This window comes from Eleutherodactylus coqui, chromosome 4, assembly GCF_035609145.1.
Source record: "Eleutherodactylus coqui strain aEleCoq1 chromosome 4, aEleCoq1.hap1, whole genome shotgun sequence".
Taxonomy (NCBI): domain Eukaryota; kingdom Metazoa; phylum Chordata; class Amphibia; order Anura; family Eleutherodactylidae; genus Eleutherodactylus; species Eleutherodactylus coqui.
Window position 1 is genome coordinate 208,440,269 of NC_089840.1, and position 22,809 is coordinate 208,463,077.

A 22,809-nucleotide genomic window follows, 5' to 3' on the forward strand; every position below is an offset into this window, starting at 1 on the left:
AATTCAAACCCGCCCGTGGACATGAGGCCTAAATATGGCCGTTTTCTGTGAATTTTTTTTTTCAGACTCCATAATTAGTACATGTTTTGCAGACCTTAATACAAAGCATTACATATCATGTAAATCTATGTGTCTAATCACATGGCAGTATTTTGCACAGCTGTTTTTTAAAAATGCAGTATTACCTATTTTTTTCTGTTTTTGCCTCCATATTGCTACGAAATTTCTATTTGGCAAATATGAATCAGTATTTACTTAGTAGAAAATTAAACCAATGACAATAAATATGGTGGCAAATACTAATCAAATACTGATAAAATGCAGGTTGTAGTGTTATCTGTAACATATCCGTATTACGGACGTGTATAATGCACTTATCTGAAACTCCCCAAACACTGCGTTGTGAACGTTGCCTGTGAGGATAAGCATGGATGTAACAAATGATATGCCTCTGAATTTTATTGGGCAATTGGCTGATTAAATTATGATCGCCCCATTAATCATTACTGGCATAGAAGCAATTCGGCGCAAGAGAGTGATGATAGCAGTGGTGGAAACAACTTCCCATGAAAATGTATCCTGATCATTTCCTATCTCTATACATGACTTCCCCTGTCCGCACAGGTCTATAGAACAAAAAATATTACACGGTTCATTAAATTAAAAAAAAACAAAAAAACATGCTTGTACACTTTAAAGATAAGTGCAAATGCCTGCATGGCTGCAATCATGAGTGCAAAGTACAATATGAATGCACTAGTGTGGTGGAAGAATTACTGTAGGCTGCACTGAACAGTCTGGAGTCCAGAAAACAGTTTTTTTTCCTTCTCTGCAGCCATCAGAATCCCAGCAAGTATTTTTTTTCCTGCCTGTATTCTAATGAAGGGGCTGTGCCGGGTGATCTGGGAGGGCTCCCTCTGGAATCTCAGTATGGTTTGTGTGTCAGGCTGTTTGTCTGTGTTTAAATGAACAAATGCCTGGCTGTGCCATAGTAAGGGACTGCAGCGAGCTGATATCCTGCTAGGGAGGGATTCTGTTACAACCTCTGGATTTGCAAATGTGCTCCTGGGAAGGATAAAGTAAGCTGACTTGCTGCAATGTCATTAAGTTGCTTGGACTGAGTGTGTTTCGTGTTTGCTTTGGTTGTTTGGTTTATAATCGCTGCTGTAGAAACTCTTTGCAAAGTTTTAAAAGTTACGGATCTAACTTTTCAGTCTGTCAATTGCTGCTTTGCATATGCTGCAAAAACATATGGTATCCATTGTGCAGTTCTGACTTTTGAGATCATTCATTGCTGCGTTGCCTTGCATGCGATTGTATTTCTGTGAATGGAAACTTAGTTGCTATTGATGAAGTAAATTGTATCCATTTACGTTATTTTAGACACATCTGTATTTTCCATTATTGCAATTGAGTCTGACTAAATGTGGATTTACTCATTATGAGCGTGGGTAATAATAAGTCACTTCTGCAGTCCATCTGCATAGCATTGGTTGATTTGGCATGATGTAGCATTGTTTGCTGGCTAAAGTGAAAAGCAGAGCAAGGTTCAGTGTGTAAAACAAAGGAACATAATGGGATTCATGTTTAAATGTGTCAGTGATGGAAAATATAAACATGATGGTCATTGTGCAACATGAAAACAGAACGAAGACCTTTTGCAACATGATCAGTAAATGTTTGGATATGTATGACATGCAGGTGGGGCTTGTCACATTTTGATGCATATGTCAAGAAAATGCTCAAAAATGATATGTCACTGTTTTGTATGTGTTTGTTTTTGTATATAATGTCACAACAGACTGAATGCTTCTTTTTTTTCTCATGCACATGCAATGGCTGAGTCTCATATACTCTCTGATTTTTTTACGTCCCTACCATGCCACATTTGCTAAACTCAGCAAATAGTCCAAATCCCCAGAGATCCTTTTGGAAAGCTGCCTAAAACAATCTATGAAGCTACCATTTGCAGTTTGTTTTCTTCACTGGTGATCAAAACATGTCTTTTTTTTATCCCCAAAATAATAAACAGCCAATATACATCAGCCCTCCAGCCATATGTACACGTCTCACCCAGGCAATGGAAGTTAATAATTACACGCCTGACAGGTATTAACTTTTTTTATGTTGGCAATGGGCAAAAAACGAGCAGACATTGAAAACAATGTACCTTTGTTTAAACGACGACGTTTAACGCCCCAAAGGACAATTATGGAAATTGTATTTATTGGAACGTAGACAGATCTCTTCAGTAGTTTAGAAGGTTGGGATATAGACTTGGAATGAAACAGCGAGCAATGTTCTCACAGAGTATTAGAGGAGATCTTAACTACTGGAGCAGAGGGACTTGGGCTTTTTTTTGCTGGAAAAATATTCCAAGTTTAGAATCTTTTCCATAAAAAGTCCTGCAGATCGCAGAACCTTATTAGGCTGAGAGCCGGGAATGCAACGCTGTAACCCAAGAACATGTTTAAATGAATGATGCGTCGAGGATTACATCTTTAGGACCGGACATTGTATTATTGTGTGTCATGCTGTTGCCTTAATACAAGGCCAGTTTCAGAGGAGTGCAATGTAATGGATCCGTAAGTGTTACAGGTGACATTACTAGTAGGGTACCACAGTGGGCAGTATTGGGCCCTAGTCTTTTTAATATATTTATTAATGACCTGGTAGAAGGATTGTACAGAAAAATAGTAATATTTGCAGATGAAACAAAACTACGTAAAGAAATTAACATAAGAGGACAGAATGCGGTTGCAAGATCTGGATAAGTTGGGGGATGGGCAGAAAGTGGCAAATGAGGTTTAACGGTAAGGTTATGCACTTGGGCAGAGGAAATAACTGTCACTATTACACACTAAATGGGAAACCACTGGACAAAACTGACAGGGAAAAGGAGAAAGAACTTAGGGTTTTTAGGTAACTGTAAGCTTAAGTAGAGCAACCAATGTCAGGCAGCTGCTGCCAAGGCAAATAGGATCATGAGGTGCATCAAAAGAAGTCTAGGGCACATGATGAGAACATTGTTCTTCCTCTTTACAAGTCACTGGTCAGACCACATATGGAATATTGCGTACAGTTTTGGGCACTGGTACTCAAGAAGGACATAGCAGAGCTTGAGCGGGTACAAAGGCGGCAACTAAAGTAATTAATGGAATGGATGGACTACGCTATCCAGAGAGGTTATCAAAATTGGAATTATTTAGTTTAAAAAAAGATGGCCGAGGGGCGACATAATAATTTTGTATAAATATATCAGGGGACAATACAGAGATCTCTCCCATCATCTATTCATACCCAGGACTGTAACAAGGGGGCGCCCTCTACATCTAGAGGAAAGAAGGTTTCTCCACCAATGTAGAAGGGGGTTCTTTACTGCAAGAGCAGTGAGACTGTGGAACTCTCTGCCTGAGGATGTGGTGATGGAGAACTCACTAAGGCTAACTTCTCGGCCGTGTGAAAGTGGCCTAAGAGTACAAGAGAGGCCTGGACGCCTTTCTTGAGCGATACAATATTATGTGTTATAATCGCTGATTACTTCAGAAGGGGCGGTGATTCAGGTATTATTCTGATTGCCAGATTGGAGTCGGGAAGGATATTTTTTCCCTTAAATGAAGAAAATTGGCTTCTACCTAATTGGGGTATTTTGCCTTCCTCTATGTCAGCATTGGTGATGGGCGGGGTGGGGGTTGTGATAGGAGTAATAGACTGAAGTAGATGGACATGTCTTCTTGCAGCCTAACTATAGTTTCAGACTATGAAACTATTACAACTATATGTCATCAGTATTTGATCTATATTTGCCTCCGTATTTGCTGTCATTGGTTTTATTTTGTACTGGACAAATACTATTTGCACAATAAAAAATACCAATATAGAGGCAAAAATCTAAAAAATAGGTCATGTTGTGGTTTTAGAAATGGCTGTGAAAAATACGGCCATGTGAGTAGATACATAGATTTACATTAGCGCTGCATTACGAGCTGCAAAACACATACCAAATACATAGTTAAAATATATTCGCTGAAAATGGCTTAAGGAGGGGAATAAAAGGGAGCTGCATTGTGGGCTTTTTTTAGAGTCCTTTAGATGTCATACAGAACAATTTTAGCTGTGCACTATAATAATTCATTGCCAAGTAACAGAGGACGTGGCCCATGGGTGCCAATGCCAGTTCTCCATATTTATGGATCTCCTGTGGATCCAGTAGAAGGGCTGGTGATCTTCATATATCTGGATACAATGCTGCATAGTGCTTTTGGAGGGAACATATTACTCACGAAGGTGTAGGGAATAGGAGTTTTTTTTGTCAACCTGCACTAGGAAAAAACATTGAGATTTTAAAACCCAAGAAGTATTGAGTTGTATTGTTGATTATATCACTTTATAATGCTTGCATCATAACTGCTACTTTGGCTTGGCCACTTATAATTCTGTTGGGAGCCTTTCACATGGGCGGAATTAGCCTTTAAGATGCACTGTACACGCAGTAAATTCCACACCAAAATCTGCAGGGTAACCTGTGAATTTTGCTGCGGAATTGCACATGGCTTAAATCAGTCTGCAATTTCGCATCAAAAATGCAGTTAAACCTGCGGCCTTTAGTGCCGAATTCCATTTAGGCAATTTAAGCTGCATCTCGTAGTGCGTTCTGATGGAATAAATCTGCCCATGTGAAAACACCCTTACTGCAGGTAAGGGCTAAGTTACACGGGCGCATCGGCGCCCGTGTTACTGCAGGTAGAAGACAGCCGCACTTCAGGATGGACGTCTCTCTGCAGCGCCGGAAGAAAGAACATGTGACTGGCTTCATTGCCGGTCATGTGTTCTTTCTTCAGCGCTGCGGGGAGTCGTCCGTCTTGAAGTGCAGCCGTCTTCTTCCTGCAGTAAGGGCTCAGTCACACGGGCGCATTGGCGCCCGTGTATGGGTGCCGATGCGCCCATGTGACTAAGCCCTAAATGTGTGGGTCCCCAGGAATCTCGCTGCAGGTGTGACTGTAATCCATATTGCTACACCATTACATTTTCCTTTATAAAATTGCAACATGTTACAATTAGAGATGAGCGAGCGTACTTGCTAAGGCAAACTACTCGAGTGAGTAGTGCCTTATGCGAGCACCTGCCCGCTCGTCTCTAAAGATCCGGGTGCCGGCGGGGGAGAGCGGGGAGAAACAGGGGGAAGATCTCTCGCTCACGCTCTCCCCCCCCCCCCCCCCCCCGCTCCCCCCTGCTCACTACCGCAACTCACCTGTCACCCGCGCCGGCAACCAAATCTTTAGAGACGAGCAGTCAGGTACTCGCATAAGGCACTACTCGCTCGAGTATTTTGCCTTAGCGAGTACGCTCGCTCATCTCTAGTTACAATGGGACGTGTTTCACAAGCCTGTAAAGTGCAATGTTATCTGATGGTGTAACAGCATGGTGCACTGGAGGTCTAATGAAATGTAAGCTGGTTTGAGTTTATTATGGCATGAGAGGTGTGAGGGAGAAGACATTGATTTATCTGTCCCTAATGACATAATGAGGCTGATTGACTACCAGACTCTGAAGATTATTAGTGCACTAATGACAGATGCAAATACCAGAACAGTTGTCTAGGCCTACGTGAGATTAGAAAAACATGTCTGTTTCTAGAAATAGCACCCCATTACCATGAAATGTGTCCGGTATCGCTGCCTGGCCCCATTCACTTAAATGAAGCTCAGCTGCAATACCAGATACAACACAGGTGAAACAGTGAGACTTTTTCCATAAGAAAGCAATTCTCTTTCACAACCCCTTTAAAGATCCAAAACATTCTTCCAGTCCTGTTATTATACTATAGGAAGAATTCCGATGTAGAAAGAGCTGATGGTTGTTATACATCATGGCCCCATTCACATGGACTTTTTTTTAATGCAAATCTGCACTACAATTTGTATTGTGCCTTTTTTACAGTCCCATTGACTTCAATGGGAATCCATGAAAATCAAGAAATCTTGGAAACCACTTGGATTTTCACATCCGATTTTAGCAGATTTCATATCATGGGAAGGACGTTATGACTGTTCCCATAATGACTAATGTCCAAAGATCTTTTTAACAGGCCAATTTGGAGATCTCTTCTGGCCGCCTGCCTTCATTCACTCCGAGCAGGTAGTCGTTCAAGAATGAGCCTGTTTACACATGAGCGAGAGTCACTCACTAGTTGCTTTGTCTTAATGCAGTGGGTTGGATCCGTTGACCTTGGAGGTGCCTTCCTACTCTACTATTCTATGATCTCATTCTATGGTTATAATGAGCGAATTCCCGCTCACTACTATCGGGTCTTATGTTTACAATTATAAGTCACAGTCGCTCAAACGTCTGCCGATAGGTGGCCCATGTAAAGCTACTCTTAGGTGACATGTGTCCACCTTTAAACAAAAGGTTTATCAGCCTAGCAACTTCATGTGAGGTCACATTCACATTGGGCTCTTCAGTCCTTGGTTTTTCTGTTTAGTTGGAGTTATATATGGGGAGTGTGGTATACTACTGTATAGCAGACTTCATTTAATTATACATTATAGAAAAGGTATGCCAACACACACTGGTTCAGGGTATTCTTTCGGTATATGTTGAGTGCATGGGTACTTAGGAAACGTTTACTGGGAGCCTTCTTGGCATATACACCGAGCTTCAAGAAAACAGATTGATGAAGGCTTAACACAATGTTTCCACTCGCCGTGCCAGCGTCAGCCTGATGATATTGAATAATAGAGGATCCTTCTCATCTAAGTGACGGTCTACTATCAGATCCCTGGCAGACCCAGGCTTTGTATCTTGTGCTTTGTATACTGGCAAACGGTTGATCTTACTTGAAGGCTCCTTGGGTATTTGTTACCGTCTTCCTACCTGCTGAATGTCTTGTCTCGTCTTCTACGGCCACTATGAGCGCATGTCTGTTCTGCTCATGTTAATGATTGCATAGCATCTGGTATTACTGTAATGGGGAGTTAAGAAGATGGTATGAATGGCAGACCGACATGGATGACAGTGAATTCATTTCTTGCACTGGCTGTTTATGAAATGTCTCTTCGGTGCTCGTGCTTCCTTTCCATCACAAGGTTGTCATATGTCTGGGATATTTCATGGACAACAGTAGTTCACTTACACTTCGTGTTTTATGCATGACAGCAGTTTGCAATTACGGCCGTGTCTTTAGCGCTAAATACTACAGGAAGCAGCCATCTTTTCATTAAAGCAATGGGCAATGCTTGTTATGCGTCGAAACGGTTGTTTGATGGCTGAAAAATGTATGAAACGTACATTTTTAGGTATATATCTCTTTATCAAATGCCACAAAGGAAAAAACAACTACAAAATTTTACAAAAAAAGAGTTTACTGAAAATGTATGTTTTTTAACGTAAAAACAGAAACAAGCATATAGAACCACATTGCTATTTATTTACATTTCCGTTTTAAAAACGTACAGTTATGCTTAAAATGGCATATGTTTGTATACAGTTTTCATACACATACGAGGCTGGGTGCACGTGTTTGCTAGCGTGCCGTGCGTATTTGCTGCATGCTGCCAATCCCCACACATTATCTTGGCATGTATGCCTCACAGAGGTCTATGGAAGGTACACGAATGCAAGACATGAGCAATATGCTGCGCAAAACCATGGGGAAAAGCACATCTGGCTGAATAGCCTTTTAAATCAGGTCGAGGGTGTATCATGGGCGTATGAAGAGGCCATGTGTGCGCAAAAGATGTACAGGACTCGGTGCGGACACGCACGCAAATCAACCGCATTCACTGTGCAAATACGTTGTGCTAAAGAAAGCGTATTTAAGCATGCGTTCATATGAAGCCACCCTTAAACATAATCGTAAATCCTAATGTAAATAGCCCCTTACTCACTAAAAACCAGAGGGGAGGCATTCAGTCATACGAGGCTGTCGGCAAGCATGCCAACAAATAACAGGACATTATAGAGTTTCTGGTACCAAGTGACCAAGGTCTGAATCCATGTTTCTGTCCAAGGCAAGTATATTAAAGAGCCTGTTAGATGGAATGGTTATCATTCCGAAAACCATTCAAACGAGCGAATACGAACTATTTAAACGCAGCCAATGACCAAATGACTAACGATAATTGTTCACTTTTCGTTCTGCGTTCATGTTATGTAGTCATAATAATCATCGTTGCTTCATTCACCTGTCGTTCGGTTTAAAAACTGATCATTCAGTTGTTCACATTTGTGGAAGACTGAACAATTTCTCGTTTGAAGTAGCCAATGATGTATCTGTATAAACAGGCTGCCTGAGCGAACTCTGACATCATTCCTCATTTAAACGATAATCTTTTGGTGTAGACGGACCAGAAGTGCCTTCTTCTCATACCATAGAATGAATGGGTAGCAGTTTTTGGTCGGATTCTGCATGATAAATCGATCATAAGCTGTCACTTGTGTCGGACCTTCGGCAATCAACTGCATAGGAATCTAGCAGCCAGTGCTTGAGGGCCCTTTCATCTGTCCACCTACCTGTCTAACAGCCGCCTGACAACAATAATGTGGCGATTAATGCTCATTAGCTTGTTTGTACACCGGCAAATGATCGTTGCTGTGATGGTTTGCCCCCATACAGATTGCATTCATCGGCGGTACATCTCCTTGGACTTTTTATATGGGCATAAAACTGATCAACTGATGAACGCGTGTTTGTTCGGTCATTTTCACACAGGCCCAATGATCTGGAAAATGAACATTCGTTCCCAATTACCAGTGCATGTAAAAGGACCTTAATTTCCCTGATGCTCTACCAGAAATGACAGGGCAAATGAAGATTATTAAAACGAATGGACTGACCATGTAATTCACAGACAGGCCGGGTTCTTCAGAGGAAGTGACGCTCATCATAGCTGCTCAGTACAATGGATAGTACATGCGGCAACTAAGAGCTGAATTCAACTGATTAACTCATAATTCCATCTAGAGTGACTTGGATTCAGTAGTACAATTTTACTGTATGTATTTGCATTACGTTTTATACGATCAGCATTTGTTGAATTAGTGTTATTAGAAACTGACAAAATATCAGGATTTTGGATAATTAAATGTAGTTCTTGCATATTATTTGGATGCATTCTACCCTAATCTAGTAGCTGTTTGCCTGGTTACAAGTATTTTCATAGTAGGACATGACTAATGTGACTTCTGACTACTTTCCATCCACTGCACTTCCCAGGGGCAAAAAGTTGATCTAAAATGTTTTTTAGTCCCTTTTGCACCTAGTAGTCATTGGCAATAAGATCCAGTGCAGAGTGGAAATGAAGGAGGTGGCATACTGCACTGTGGAGAATCATTCCATCACTTCTTTCATCATTTTTTTCCCCAGGGAGCATTGCATTGCCTATATTAGACTCATCGCACCCTTGTGGTGCTCTCCACAAGGAAGAACATTACCGCCTCCAGATTCAAGTCTAGTTGCTTCTCTTTACCAGTAAAATAGAGACATCTAATCAGACCTAGTGCAGCTTCTTTGGAAGATGACCGCTTTCATTTTATTAGTGTTTTTATTAATGCATGGAGTTGAGGCCCATTTACATGCAACGATTATTGCTAGAAATTTGTACAAACAAGCAAATGTGAGCTCTCTATCCTGGTGTTTGCATGTGCCATCCTGTACGCAATCCAGATGCTGAGGGGAGAGGTCAGCAGTCATGGACTCAGCGGTTGTCACCGAACCGAAGCTGCAAACTGGGAGATTGGAATGCCTGTAAGGATGCTGCCTGGCGAGAGACCAATAAGGGGGTCCCTATTACTACTGGGACTACTAATGGGGGTCATGTAATACTACTGTGGTCAATATAGGGGCCAACATTGCTACTGGGACCACTATGAAGAACTCTATTGCTACTGGGACTACTATGGGGAATTCTATTGCCACTATGGGGGACCCTATTAATATACTGTCTTACAATCGGACCTTTTGAAGGCAACCGTAAGGGTGATGTGGCCCTTGGTGAAAATTAGTTTGACCCCTCCCTGCTTTTTCAAGTCTGAGGGCTTTAACCCACTAGCGTTTTTTTCCTGCTGCGATATCGCAAAATGCTTTCAATGGGGCTGGCAGCAGCAGCGCCAGCCCCATTGAAAGCATAGGGAGTGTATCGCAGACTTCTGCCCCATTGAAAGCAGTGGGGTTGAAGGCAACCCCCGCAGCATGATTTTTGGGGATGGGCTTGAAATATAAGCCCTTCCCTGAAAAAGCATCTCTAGCTGATGAAAAAAAAATTATATACTCACCTCTTCGCTGCTCAGGCTCATCCTCCGGCTGACTCCCCTGCACTGCTGTCAAGCTCTTTCAGCAGCCGGGGATTTAAAAATTCCAGCCTCCTGAAAGGGCTGTGCTGATTGGCTGAGCGCTCAGCCAATTACACTCAGCGCTTAGCCATTCATTGATGAATTTTAAATCCCCGCCTGCTGAAAGAGCTTGACAACAGTGCAGGGGCACCAGCTAGGGATGATTTTCAGGGAAGGGCTTATAATTCAAGCCCTGTCCCGAAAATCATGCTGTGGGGGTTGCCTACAACCCACTGCATTCAATACGGCCGGCAGCAGCAGCGCCCACCCCATTGAAAGCAATGGGATAGCATCCTGGACTTCTGCCACAGCTGTGACTGCTTAAACCGGAGTAAATATTAAAAAAGCAACCTTTTTATTTCTCCATAGTCTTTAGAAAATGGTAGGCTACATTTTGGCCCATAATATACAAGCTTGATAAAGGCTCGTTATGGGCCAAAACGTAGCCTACCATTTTCTAAAGACTATGGAGAAATAAAAAGGTTGCTTTTTTAATATTTACTCCGGTTTATGCTGCCACTACTTCTAATTTCTTCTGGACTGCATGGGGTCGTTTGGCTTTGACCTACTATAGCATCTGCTTTCCACCTCACTCTGAGGAGGTATATCTTGTGAGTGCTGCTGTATCCCAAATGAGTATGAAACCATTGAAAATCATTGGTTTCATAATCATCTCTCTCGCATCGCAGGGAAAAATATCACTAGTGGGTAAAAGCCCTAATAACGTTTCTCCTAAATGTTTCTGTACAGAAGATGGTCAGAATGTGGCACCTACTTGACCCGAGTTCAGATAACACTTGTAGTGGTGGAAGAAAAAAAGTCACTCCTAAAGAATGTGTATATCAAACAGGCGAGATTAGATTATAGTGATGGTTCTAACATGAAGTTCTTACCCAGTAAAACCATGTATTCAACAAGCTAAGGCCTCTCTTATAATGGCCATACACATAGCTACTTCTCATGTACACACACTTGCCAGCTAATTCTTGAAGGTAATCTGAAGGTGCAGATACACTTTAAGCAGGATTGTTGTTATATTTCTGTCGGTGGCTTGGTGGTGGTGGGGGGAGATATCTTTGGGCTCAGTATTTCATTTTCGGTCTTGCAATGCTTTGAAATGTGAAGTGCTTTACTGCCGGAACAGACTATTTGGCCAACATTTACTGATATGAATGCATAAAGCAGCAACCAAAGGTGATAAAGTTGATTATTATATTGTACTCAGAAGTACTATGAATGTATGCACAAGTAATTTGATATTGTAGATTTGGCTCGGTAGCGAGATTTCAGAGGTAGGCATTTAAAAGAAACAGCGAATGTGAAAATAAAACAATTGGATGACACATCATGTCACTCTCATTCTCTTTCCTAAATTGTATATACTTCACAGTTCAGACAAAAAACATCTATGGGATAGGTAATAAATGTATAATCTTTGGTGGTCCTACCCCTGGGACACCAGCGATCATGACAATAGTGAACCCTGAAGACCCCCTAGTGAATGGAGCAGCGTTGTGCATGCCTGACCACCTGTCCATTCACTTTGAGGGAGGTGTTGAAGTGCATCATTTGGCTAGTTCCAAAGACGGTAAATGGAGCGTTGGTCATGCATGTGCCGCACCTCTCCATTCACTTGGGATGCGCTGCTCTCGTGATCCTGCATGACCCAAGTGGTCGAGTGATCATACATTTATCAGCCATTTCTGTGGATTTCTTATAAAAGTTTTTGGTGGGATCACCCCTTCAAGGGGAGTGATGACATACTGCGAGCCGGGATATGTCATTGCTTTCTAATTGGCGGTGGCGTGTCTGTTAGGACTCCTTCTGATACTGATAATGATAACTTGCTTGCTAACCAAAAACTACTGTACTGCCAATTACTATTGTAATAGTACTTTAAGTCAATGAGGTCTGTAATGATTCGTGGGTATCTGTTTGCACACGGGTATGGTGTAGCTGGCATGGTAGTGTTATAAGGAGAGCATCAAAGGGTCTCCCTTTGTTCCCCAACACGGAAGGAAGTGTTATCCAACCTATGAGCTGTTGGAACTAAACAGCACTACGATGTCCATCATGCTCCCAGGTTGAGACTTAGGGTGGTTCCACATGAGCATATGCATATTTGTGCTATCATTGAGTTATTTGTTTTTGTGCGTGTATCAGAGTACTTAACTGTACTTTTTGTGTTCGCAGCGCATGGTCATTGGTGCGTGGCAGATGAACACATCTGCGCGGTGTTTCACATATCTCCTGTACAGTGCGCATCTGTCCACCACCATTGACTTCTATGGGGACCTTTTGGTGCGCAAATATGCAGAAAAATAGAACATGGTCTATTTTTTTTTTCTTGCACAAAAAACAGGAATGTAAATGAACCCATTGAAATCAATGGTTTCTTTTTTCTGCGTAATTGTGTACATATTTTGCGCGCACGGATACGCCCGTGTGAAACTGGCTTTAATCTGGGACCCTGGAAACAGTAATTAGTATAACTTTTCTATATCTCCCAAAGTGTGGTATCATTTTAATCATGTTTGCCTTTATTTTGAGCTTTTACTAATAGACCTGTACACGCCAAATAGGAGCCTTGTCCTGATTGTGTTACCATCTGCACCTCCTGTACCAACTAGGCTCGCCTACAAGAGCTGCAGTTATTGGATTTTCCAATAATGAACAAGTTTCATGTCCAGCTAATTCTAACTTAAGTCAATTATCAAATGTTTATTGCTGTATATTCTGTAATATAAACTAATTAAGTCTATATATAGAGGCAGTTGAACTTTATGTCTGTGTGACATCCCAGAAGGCTATTAGAAAGTTGACGTTACAGTGTTACAAAATGAGCATTTTTTAATAACATTTGAGAACAATTGCCTCTCTATGGAATGAGATCTGTTATGTTTGAGCCAACGAGCCACTGCTACATAGTCACCTAGGCCTGACCGACTTGGTGCCAACAGAAGCATAAAAGGATTTTGAGGCAATCAACCATTGCATTTTCTCAATGAACCACGTAGGAATAGAGTTGACATTTGATTCATCTGTAACCTTGTTCAACTTGTTCTCAGCTGCAGACTAATGTATATTACATGAAACTCAAGTTTCATTGTGGAAAACTCAAAACTCCGCCATATTGAAAATGCCTAGTTGTCTAGAACTATGTGTTGGGACTTCCACCGGTTATGCTCCTGAGTGTTAACAGCTAGATGCAGAAAGTAGCTAAAGGTGGTCATACATTAAAGAGGATGTGCCAAGAAGGCAACCCCTGTTCATATGCCCCATTAGGGCATATAAATGTCGGAGAGCAGAGTCCCACATTTGACATTAAACGCTCTGTTTGGGCAGACTTTCAGCGTTCCTTTGCATTATAGGCCGACCATTCATCTTAATGACCATGCTGTTCTACTACATTGGAGGGGAAATGGCTATGGCTTTCCTGGACAAAATAAGCTGTTTGTGGGGCTTCCAGGATGGGACCCGGGCAATTGGCTGTTCTGAAAGGGACTGCTGCATCTAATGGCACAACCCCTTTTAGGATTTCCGCTGGATATTTTACGAATGACTGATCATGGTTGGTTGGTGAAGGTTGTTGTTGTTGTTTTAGACAGCAATGCCAGGAGCTAAAAAAACAATTTACCCTGCTTCTTATTTTTATTGAAATTGTAGGGTAATTTAATGTTTTCCTTCTTCTCTAGAATATATGTTTAAGGTCCCCAGTTCTGTATTTTGAGCCATGTGCTGTCCATGCTAATCCATAGACCATACACGGCCCCATTATATACTTATGAAGACATGCATATTGATGTTTTTTTTCCAAAAACCCTGCTATGTCCCATTCCTCTCCATAGGATGTGCCAATGCATGTCAATGTGCTGCCTCTACATAAGAGACTTGTGTCCATGTGTTGTCCAAATGTGAGCTGTGCCCAAGTCTCTAGGCCACAACTCAAACACACGGCTAGTGTGCACCTAGCCTAATTTGATATTATTATTCTCCTCTCCTTCCCCTTCTTATTCCTTTTTTGCTTTTTGTTGTTTCCATCCCCTCTTCTTTTCCTAATTGCCTTTATTGGCTCTGCGTAACTGTATTTATCCTGGGATGTGGGACTTATTATGCTTTTTTGTTTTTTTCTATAGCAAAATTTTAATAAAAGAGTTTAGAAAAGCAAAACAATTCGCCCATCAATCTCTTCCAGAGTGTGTGGGCTAGTCTGAGCTTTCAGTAATGTAATGCCCAATCTGTCTTTTCATCTCGGCCACTTGACAAACAATGTGGCAGATCAGCTTCATGACAGATATTTGCCTTTAGCTGGCATCTGTCATTCTCATTCGTGTGAGGAAGACAAGCTGGTATTTGCCAGAAAATGTTTTAAATCAGCTTTTTCAGCTATCCAAAAACTCTATTGTATGGCCAGCATGAGTTATAGCACCAGTAGAGCTATGATTTTGTTAGGCTGCTTCGGGAGTTCCGATTTCCTGCTCCATTCGCAGAGCAAGAAAGGTGAATGCCCTGGCCGAATGGATCCATCTTATGATGGAACCAAACAGCAGCGAGCAGACCCCATTTAGTATAATGAGGTTAGTTTACTCTCCACTCAGCTGTCCAGCATTTTACCGGATGAAAAAGTGCTGCATGCAGTACTATTTCCTCTGGTATTGTGTGCAGAATCTGCGACCTAATCTTCTAACAAAGGCTCCAACACAGATGTGAAAGTGGCATCAGTGATAGGAGCGTCATAGAAATCTAGTGCTTTTGTGTTCCATTGTATGATGACGTAGAATCAAGAATGGTAGAGTTGGAAGGGACCTCCAAGGTCATCGGGTCCAACCCCCTGCTCCAATGCAGGATGACTAAATCATCCCAGACAAATGTCTGTCCTCTGTTTGAAGATTTCCATTGAAGGATAACTCACCACCTCCTGTGGCAACCTGTTCCACTCATTCATCACCCTCGCTGTCTAATATGTAATCAGTTGTGTCTCCTGCCTTTCAGTTTCATCCCATTGCTTCTAGTCTTTCCTTGTGCAAATGAGAATAGGACTGATCCCTCTACACTGCGACAGCCGTGCAAATATGTCTTTGTTTGGATCATAATACTTGGCCTGATCTATAACTCGGATTGAGAAGCTAAAATAAAATTGGATAATACATTTGATTGTTACAACAAAAGTATTGTTACATAAAGTTTTATAGCCATAACTTGCATAGCAATGCTCATAAACCTTACTACTTTCATGGACATGAGAACAAATGCATCCATAGAGCACAGTAGATCTTGGCTCTGTGTCCAAATCAACTTGAATCAGCTCTATCCTTAAAAGGACACTCTGGTAAAAAGCAGAGTTTTACACTCTAATGTTTCATGCGGGAGCCATTTGAATAGATTTGGATGTGACTCTCAACGTGAGGCATACATGTAAATGTTGCTGCAGAAGGATAATGATGATCCAGTTAGTGGCATCAAAGCCTTGATGATCATAGTAGCGGGACTAGCATTGCTGTAGTCACATCAACAGCATCCAGGTCGTGTTCTGGGTGGTATTAACATAGCAGCATTGGCAAGAGGCAATGAGCAACCATTTTTGGTCAATATGATATTTTTAATATTTCCTGGACATGTTGAATTTTGTTGTATAGAATTTTTTATTACCTTTCCATAATGGCAGCTTGCTGTATATTGCACTGTACTATTAACATAGAAGGCCTTTTTGTTTGCACAGACCCAATGATCCAGGAAATGGATTAGTTTAGTCCATCCGTGCATGCACTGGAGTAATGACGTCGTCTCCTTTTTGCTCTTTTTCCCACGTGTTTCAAACATCCTGAAGTTTTTGTACTTGGAGGAAAAGGGTGATGATGTTATCATTTCACGCTGTGTTTGTGTAGAGTCCCTACTGAAGACAATACCGCGAGGCCCGGTCCTCTATTGACTTGCCAGTAAAGATCCTCAGGCGAGTTTTATAGTTTAACACTGTTCAAGGAAAACAGATGGGTAATTATTTAGGGGAAATCCTTTCTAAGATGAACGCCTGTAACTGGTTGTGGCACGTTCAGTGGATAATTTTGATGAAACGCTGTCAAGTACATTGGAGAAAAGAGCATATCTAGCAAAAGATGGGCTGTTTCATTGGATTTTGCATTATTATCAATAATAATACTCTTCCAGGAATGTCAGAATCTCTGTAGTGCTTTACAAAAAACTGCCAGTTGTTCCACCTCTGTTAAAATGCCGGGTTTTTATCATATGAAAAAATCCGAGAAAGAATGAATGACTTCAGATTTATTTCCACCGTCAGTGTGACCCGTTATCTGTACAATTCCATAGAAATCTTTTACGGTGGAAAAATAAAATTAAAAAACTAAACTAAAGCTATGTGGTTGCATTTATATATGCAAATCCTAAAACTAATTGTTGATCTACCCTTTTGACCCTTATGATGGCACTCAACCTTTTTTGGGTAGCTGTCTATGAGCATGGTATATCTTGGCGTGACAATCTTTGCCTAATCTCTCAGTTTGTGAGGGCATCTCGTGTGCAGAGCCCTCTTCAGGTCAACTAAGAGATCTTTAGTGGGATTCCAGTCTGGGCTCTGGCTGGGCCATTTCAAAACTTTGATCTTCTTCCGGTGAATCCATCTTTTAATGATTTGCAGGTATCCTTTTGAGACATCGGCCTGCTGAAAGGTGAAATTCCTCTTCAGCTTTTTAGCAGAGGCCTGAAGGTTTTGTGCCAAAATGAACTATTTGGAACTGTTTATAATTCCCTCTACCTTTTCTAAAGCCTCAGTTCCAGCAGCAGAGAAACCGTTCCAAAGCATAATGGTGCCTCCACCATCTTCACTGTGGGTATGGTGTACCTCTGGGGATGTACAGTGTTGGCTTTCTGCAAAACATACTTTTTCTAATTATGGCCAAAAAGCTTAACCTTGGTCTCATCAGACCATAACACAAACTCCCACAAGCTTTTGGCAGACTTGATGTAGGTTTTGGAAAAATGCAGCCGGGCTTGGATGCTTCTCATTGTAGGAAAAGGCTTCCGTTTTTTGCCCCCCTCCCCAACAGCCCAGATATATGAAGAATACGGAAGATGGTTGTCACATACTCTAAACAGCCAATACTTACCAGAAATTCCTGCAGCTCTTTTAATGTTGCTGTAAGCCTCTTGGCACCAATTTTCTTACAGTATTTTGAGGGACATTCAGTTCTTGGTAGTATGTGACTGCTCTCAGTAAGAGAAACAAAGTAATCCTGTAGATCTAATGCCTTTTTAATGGCTAAAACATGAGGAAGAATGTAAGTAGGTTCGAGAGCTTGCTATAATGTCATGTCTTTTTGTTAGCCATTAAAAGCTACCCCGCATCTTTTTTTCTTTTTTTTTCTCCACAATAGTCTCTCAGAAGAACATACTGTCCACAAACTTGGGCTTGATTTTTTAAATTTATTTTTGGACACTAGCTGCCACTGATTTTCTAGAGTTTGTTCCTGAATATGAGTCCAGCCTGGACAGGAAGTTTTGTGGGTAGTGTGATTTTTTTTGAGAGACTCGTGTGCAGAGAAGAAAGATCCAGGGTCTGTTGAGTGAATGGTGTAATCTGGCCACCAAGTGTTCTCTACAGCATTCAGACAGAAGCACCAGAGCTGTGCCACCAACAGAGCGGACTACCAGTGCCCATAGTAGTTGCAGTGCAGGGCGGTACCACAGTTAGTGAATCGGCTTCATGCAGGAAACCTAATCAGTGACCAGCACCAGAGTGCATACAGTGCCAGAGCTTAGACAAAATGGAAAGTGCCCTAAGACACCTAGTGTATATGATTAATGACCAGTGAGACTGCATTACCCAAGCTGATGACCTTAATCTTCTACTGTATTCACCTATATACGTTCCGAATTGTGGTGCCAGTTGCACCCCGGTGGATGTTGCAGAGTAATCTACAGTAAAGAAAAAATTGCTTGCAACCACTGCTTCGATGTTAGTAGCTTATCCACCCTCTCCTTACACATATTTTCCTTTTGCGTAGTTCATAGAACACAAAATTACAGACTGAGAATGGAAGGCACATCAAAGCTTAGAACTATTACACAGAACAGGGATCGCCAGATGATTAATTCTCTGTTTGCCCAGTTAATTATTCTCTAGGGGATGTCCTTGCCGTCTTGTCCCACAGTTTAACCAAATACACTTACTAACCACATATGGGAATCTTCAGTCAGGCATTTCTGAAATAAACTTCCTATTAAAGTTGACATGAAGGCGAGCGAGGGAACTCTTCATATGCCGTTTCCAGCCATACATCTCATTGCCTTAGTATGCAAGGAATTCCAATTGGCAATTAGTAACTGTAATACTGTTACATTGAATAACTAACGAATCTATCTGGTGCAAGATTTGCATAACGGACAATGTGTCTCCATAATTACTGGTGGCAATTAAGTTGTTTCTTTTAATTAAAAAATCTGCCTGTTCTTCACTCTGTGTCCACTGTCATAATGACATTGTTCTATTCATGGGAAAAAAGCCATATGAACATATCAACTGCAATAAAAAATATTTAGCTGTACTGAGCTAGTTGTTACTCAGTGTACCTTTTCTCTATGAGATGGTCTTGGAAAGGGTTGTAAGGAGCCATAAGAATGTTGGCCTTTTACATAGTACTTAAGGCAGTTTCAAGGTTAGATATAGTATATGGGATTACCTTGACACAGCAGAGGGGTTTTGCAACTGTACTTTACCCTTTCCAGTCCAATTTGTATCCTGGTTTTCCTAGGGGGCTTACTCTTTTTCTGCCGTTATACAACGGCGCTATATGCTGGCTAAAGCCAGTACTGCATGAGGTGACATGTTGGATAGGCTCCGACAGCAGAGACGCTGGCAATATACAGTAAGAGAACCCCGACGGACGTCTACCATTATCGGAGTTGTACAGCCTTAAATTATAATTTCTTCACAGGTCAGACAGTTGATTGGAAAGGGTTAAAGTAGGGTCACCCTGTAGCTAGACAGGCTTGTTCCTCTAGGTGGCCCTCACCCCTTCAATGTCTGCTGGGGTGAGGGCACATTTCCGAGGAGAAGCATGGGAATTTCCCAAGAAAAGCTAGACCTATATAACATATTGCTGTGTGAGGTTACTTTGACATTCCTATCTATGCTGCTTTATGAAACCACAATCTACATTTTTGGCCAGGTTCAGAAGTGGTGGAGTCATTGTTTATTCTGCACTGAATATCTACTGTGAACAGGAAAACCTACATGTGAATGGGAGTTTCAGAAGCTCATTCACATGTAGTGGTAACAACTTGCTTGCAATTCATGGTTTGTTGCTTCTCTTTAGATGTGCAGAATGCCTATTTATAATGTTGAATTGCTGTGACTTTCACCCTTTGCAATGCAAACACATGTAACATGTACAGTATATTAGTATTTTGCTTTCTACTTTTTCTTTTAGAAGTTTGAAAGATTTCTTTGAGCATATTTGTTTCAATTTGGTCTCCAAGCTAAGTTCTTGGGGAATACTGTGTATGATTGCATGGTCTCCATGCCTCATCTTGGAGGTCATATGGTGATCTTAAGTACATTGGAAAGATGACAGCAATTTTTTCCACTCCTAAAGGACCCCTATTAAGTATTTATATATGCATAGATGCAGTAACAGTATAATCATACCCCAATATGCATATTAATATTGATATTTTCCTATTGACTTCATCACGTACAGAACGCCTAGACATTTGTCAGACTATGAACACATTATCTAGGGAGCATAAACAAGCCACGGTCTTCTGATTATTTCTTCTACTCGTCAAATTAAAGCGGACAAACAGGTGCTATACACAGATCATTTACACCAGAGAGCAAAACGGAATATACATTTGGTAGAATCCAGAAGGCTGTTCATTGTACTGTGAATAATTCAGAAGTCTGTAAGAAAGTAATGATCTGGGAGACTCCTAACTCTGCAGACTGTACATGATCTATGCTGCCAATGTCTACATGCAATGCTTTCCACGGAGATGCATGCATACATTTCCTATTTCAGATGACATGTTTATTTTATATGCATTCTTGAATCTGAACTGCGGATTGTGGATGCAAAATAAATTAGGCCTTGACAGCCCTCTTCAGGGACTGGATGAATTTATGATACTAGAGTGGCCCTTTAAATGGTCACTAACTTTTCAAACAACTTGTGCTTATATGATAGCCAGTGTGATAATTAGCAAGAGTTTACCTTTATGTTGGATTGACATGACTGTTTTTGCATACGCAGTGAATAGAACCTATTGATTTCAATGGGTTCGTTCATAAACACGTGTTTTGTGTACGCAATTGCATCACGGGAAAAAAATAAAATATGCAGTGTGTTCTATTTTCTTGTGCATTTGCACAGGAAAATAGAATATGAAACTAATAAGGCTAATTGGCCATTTCAATGTACTGTACCGTGGCTGCGGGTGTTTTTGCGCGTGCAAATGCGCATTATTTGCATGCTCAAAAAGTACATTAAAAACACTATTGCACGCAAACTAACCAAAAAATCCCTCTAAAGCATTGGCAGCTAGTTGTTCTTTCTTCCCACTAATTTGCACTCCACTGTTGGTACTATTGTATCTTGTCTCCACCACAAGTATGGATGGAGACCTAGTGATGGGCTGTAAATGCCCAGTGTATGGCCACAAGCTGCTGATTGGCTGGCTGGAGCAAGGTCCTAGCAGCGTGGGGAGTAAGCTTTGCCTTGGATGGAGGGTTAAGGTTAGTTTCAGTGTTAGGCTTACATTATTAGCTGTAAATGCTTCCATGTGAGAGCTGGGCTGCATTAACATCGAAGCATTATCAGCTAATAATGTAAGCCTAACACTTTAACTAAACCTCCAGCCAAGGGAAACCTCAGTCCCCACACTGCAAGGACCTTGGACTTGGGGACAGTGACCGGGCGCCCTGCGATGGGACTGCTTACAGCGGCTGTGTACTCCCTGCTTCCCCTGGCGGTGTTTTTGTTTGTGGTCTCAGTGCTCCTACCATGTGCGGTGGCTGAGACGCTGTGAGTTTCCTCTCTGCCCCCACCTGATCTCAGCTGTTCCCAGGCCGCCGGCCACAACTTTGTCTGGCGGCCAATGGCAATTCTCGTCGCCGCCGCTATACCAGCTCTGCTGCTTATGGCATGGATGTCTGTGTCTCCGGCTGCCACATATCACCACAGCAGCAGCGGCTGCTGGAGGACCTGCTGTGGAAATCTCCTGCAGCCAATTAGGACCTTTACGGGCGTTACCAAGCCCTTAGCTGTCACTCAAGGTCTACACCCATAATTCTGGTGGAGACAAGATACAATAGTACCTCTGAGGACCCGACCTGCTCCTGCTTGATTGCAGGAGCTTTAATCCGACATTGTACATTTATAGTTCTTGGTCCTTAATGGGTTAAACTATTCTTTATGATACTTGATTTGAAGGATTCGGTCTAACCCTACAGGTGAAGACAGTTCTCTTGTCAATTTATTAAGGCACAAGAGGACATGAGAAAGTGGATTTTCCCAATTTACCAGCAATTAGTCTACAATCTGAAAATCCATCCACTGAGTTTAAACCTCAAAAGAGAACATGGGAAATCAATTAGAGATGAGCGAACGTGTTCGGCTCCGCCCCTTTTCGCCCGGACACCGAACTTCGCGAGGAATTCCGTGTTCGGGCGAAAAAAGTTCGGGGGTCGCCGTGGCAGCGCGGGGGGTTGCGGCGGGGAGTGGGGGGGAGAGGGAGAGAGAGAGGGCTCCCCCCTGTTCCCCGCTGCTGCCGCCCGCGCCGCCGCGCCTCTCCCCGCCCCCCGGCGCCCCCCGAATACTTACGCGCGAACACGGAAGTCCTCGGAAAAGCCGGTGTTCGGGTGCGTAAGTGTTCGTTAAGAACACGTTCGCTCATCTCTAAAATCAATGTGAACATACTATACTAGTGTCCGGCAAGTTATACATCAATAAGTGAACCAAGTAGATCAATTTGTTTATTTCTACAGCAGATGACAGAATATTACATGTACCAATCACCGTCTGGCCTTCCCACCAAAGAATGACCATGTGCATTCTATTTGGCACTATGAGGATATATAAAGAACACTCTAGAAAGTAGGTAGGTCCTTATAGTTTTGTTAGTACAAGATCATGTTTAGCTGCCTTGAAATATGACATGGTGGTAGACTGCAGATGCAACAATTTCTTCAAAGAAACACTAAAGGGTTTGCACTGGTCATCCTAATGGAAAGGGTGAGAAATTAGGCCGGTGATCTCTTATTCTAGAAGAGGGTAGCAATGAAAAGGCACAGATATTGATTACTACAGCTTTTGAAAAAAATTAAATAGATAGATAGATATGCAATAGAGATGAGCGAGCATACTCGTCCGAGCTTGATGCTCGTTTGAGTATTAGGGTGCTCGAGATGCTCGTTACTCGAGACGAGCACCACGCGTTACCACGCTGGCAATACAGCCAGCTCCA

The 22,809-nt window shown here is 41.9% G+C and overlaps 1 protein-coding gene across 1 annotated transcript in view; it reads left to right on the plus strand.

Annotated features, from left to right (window-relative positions):
* The first annotated feature begins 966 nt into the window (after positions 1–966).
* LOC136625979 (sorbin and SH3 domain-containing protein 1-like) overlaps positions 967–22,809 on the plus strand; it is a 227,220-nt gene continuing 205,377 nt past the window's right edge. The window contains exon 1 of the mRNA XM_066600632.1: positions 967–1,079. The gene's annotated coding sequence lies outside the window, so the exon portion shown is untranslated. The remainder of the gene's footprint in view (positions 1,080–22,809) is intronic.